Source organism: Micropterus dolomieu, linkage group LG05, assembly GCF_021292245.1.
Source record: "Micropterus dolomieu isolate WLL.071019.BEF.003 ecotype Adirondacks linkage group LG05, ASM2129224v1, whole genome shotgun sequence".
NCBI classification, from domain to species: domain Eukaryota; kingdom Metazoa; phylum Chordata; class Actinopteri; order Centrarchiformes; family Centrarchidae; genus Micropterus; species Micropterus dolomieu.
This window is the reverse complement of record NC_060154.1, coordinates 24,918,663-24,921,735: the sequence shown is the minus strand read 5'-3', so window position 1 is coordinate 24,921,735 and position 3,073 is coordinate 24,918,663.

Genomic DNA, 3,073 nt, shown 5'->3' with positions numbered 1-3,073 from the left:
TGGGGGGGTGTTTGCTGCTGCTCTTATTCCTTATCAACACATTCTCATCTCAGTGAGTCATTACCAACGGTTTCAGACAGCGTGACAAAGCTAATTATTTGATACTAAAGGTACCCTTCAGTGTCAGTGATGGTTATGGTAAGGGTAGGGGGCTTCAGGGGGCTGTCATCACCTTCACTAAAGTGTCTCATACCGACGCATCTGGGAGCGTCTCATAAGCCATGTTTCGACCAAAATTAGAAGTCCCCGGATCTACTTTTCAAGGAACTAAAAGATTCCTTCAGACCACTGTTGTGTGTGTTTCCACCACGGTCTAAAGACCTCTGAAGATTAGACCAGCTGACGTAGGCTGTAGGCCTATACGCCGTACAAAGCAATGCACAGGCATCATTATTTGTAACCACTATCCATGAGTAAAATTTATAAATGAACATCAGATTTGACTGGAATATAATGATAAACTATTGGCTGTGCTTGACAATTAAAGCAGCTTTTTTGTGTGGGAGTCCCTCCAATGGTTCCTAGTTCCGGGGTATAGTTTCGTATAGCTATAGAGACGCACCCGGGGCGTCTCACACAGACGCTGAAGGGTATCTTTAGCGTCAAATAACACTTTTTCTGAAAGCATTGGTGTTGGACGCCCTGAGATGACAATAGTCTAGCTTTATGGCTTTCAATGTAGGCACGTGGAAGGGAAGGGAGGTGCTCTCAAAACACAGAGCCACACCATCAAACATAACTTACTGCAATGCAAATATCAATTTCTTGGATGAAAGTTGTCCCGACTGAACTGATTTATTTGTCCAGTGGAAATTATTACGTATTAAGGTGACAGCGCAAATATTGCTTATTTACACATCCAGTAGTGACAAAGCAATATTATGAATGATGTCCAATATTCTCTCATTTTAGCTCTGTTTTTGGTCTCTGCCAACTCCTGAGGGAAATATCTGGCTCTTTAGCTACTAATTGCTTCACCATGTTCACCATCTGTAGCTTTGTCCATCAACTAGTAGCTAGTGTACAGTGGGTTTTTAGGGCTATTGTCAATAAAACTGTCACAATCCTGCCTGTCTGCTCTGTCTCGTTTAGTTCTCTGTGGGTTTTTGTTATTTGGTCAGTTCAGTATCTGTTGTTTTAGTATGTTGTTTTTCAGTGCCGTCTGTTGTCTTGTGTCCAGTCTACTCTGTGTGTTTTTGCATTTTGATCTGGTCCTGTCTGTATCTTCTGGAGTTTGTCTATGTTGTTCTGTCTTCTGCTTGTTCTGTGTGGTTGTTCTGGTCTGATCTGTCTTTTTGGTATATCGGTGCCTGCCTTAGTTCTTGTTTAGTTCTGTTCCTGTCTGATGTTTGTTATTAGTTTCCGTACCATCGTGCTTGGGTTCTGTCTGTCTGCTAGGAGTCTATGTCCTCTGCCAGTTTCATTATTTAATCTGATTTTGATCATTCTGCTTTAGTCTGTTCTGTCCTCATTATTAAGTTTATTATTCGGTTTTCCTGTTTGTCCTGTTCTAGTTGTGTTTTTGTTGTTTGATTCTTGGCCTTTTAGCAACCTGTTTGTTTGTAGCCTATCTGTATTGTTGGTGTTTCAGTCTGTGTTCCATGTCATGTTTCTGGTCTGTCTGTGTTATGGGTTCTAGTTAGATTCGTGTCTGGTGTTTTTGTTACCTGTGTTTTGTCTGTTTCTCCTGTTATCTCTCTGCCTACCTGTCTACCTGTGTCCCCTGTTATCTCTCTGCCTGCCTGTCTACCTGTTTCCCCTGTGATCACTCTGCCTGCTTGTGTGTCTGTGTGCTTGATTGTCCTGATTGCCTGTCACCTCTGTTGTGCTCGCCCTGCTTGTTAGTCATTGTATATAGGTTTGCTAGTTTCTTTAGTTTGTGTCTGGTCATTGTTGTGAGATGAGTGTTCTGCCTGTTGCTGTACTACCCTTTCTGTATTTGGCTTTTGCCAGTTTCCACTACCTGTGAGTTTTGGATTAAAATCCCCTGAACTGTATGTCAGCTCTCCAGTGTCTTGCATTTGGGCTCTCTCTGGCTTTGCATTCATCCTAATTCCTAAAACATGTTATGAGAGCGACGAGAGTGAACCAGAACATTAAAGATGTGGGCAAAACAGTGAAATTTGCTATGAAGCTCTAGGAATCCCACGAGGCCTGCAGATTCAGGTGATAATTCTCTGTAGTTTCATCACTATGAGCGATACACATTGTTTTTACAGTGTCATTTTTATAAAGTTAACAATTTCTAGCTGCTTTAACATCAGCATGTCCGTTTGACAACTGAGGTACATGACTAACAAATATTTCCAAGAAATTGCCCAGCAATGTCACAGAAAAGACAAGTGGGATGTTTCCTGTCTGTGTCCCTTCATTGACTGTCACTCAGCCTGACACAGCTTCACTAATAACAGCAGATGAGCACCAACTCTGAATCTGAGACTTTAGAGTGAGAGAGATGTATTGTTTTAAAAGTTGAATGTAACACTACATTTTCACATCCTCACCTACAATTTTACTTAAATAAGTTCAAGACATTGTTGGCCCAAATCGGAAGAGTAATTTGCAGTAATTAACAAGTTAAACAGAAACGCTGATATGAAGTGGAGTGTTTCTCTGCAGGCAATTAGCATGTTTAGGGCGCAAGGGTTAATTAAGAACTCTGGCAGAGAAGTCTATTTTTTTACGCTGACCTCAATGAGTGTGAGCAGCAGGATGCTGCTCCCTACGTTCACCGTTTTGTTTTTCATCTAGTTTCTGTGGATGTAGAAACTATCCCTCCATAAAATCAATGTTTTTGCGCTGTTTGAATCCCGCAAAAAGAGTCAATAACAGCATTATCAGTGCCTGCAGGGCACTCGCGTGGTAGTGTGTATAGTAGGAAATAAATCTTTAATCAACTACTTCATTTTCTTGGAGAAATGCTTTCACAGTCTCAGCATTAATCTTACACTCAGCTGTTGTATTCTGCCAGTTCTTTAAACAGCTTTAATTGTGACTGTGAATATTGTACTACCCTGTAGAGCTACCCAAACAAAGAAAGCAAGCAGTGTGACACTACATTTAAAAGCCCATT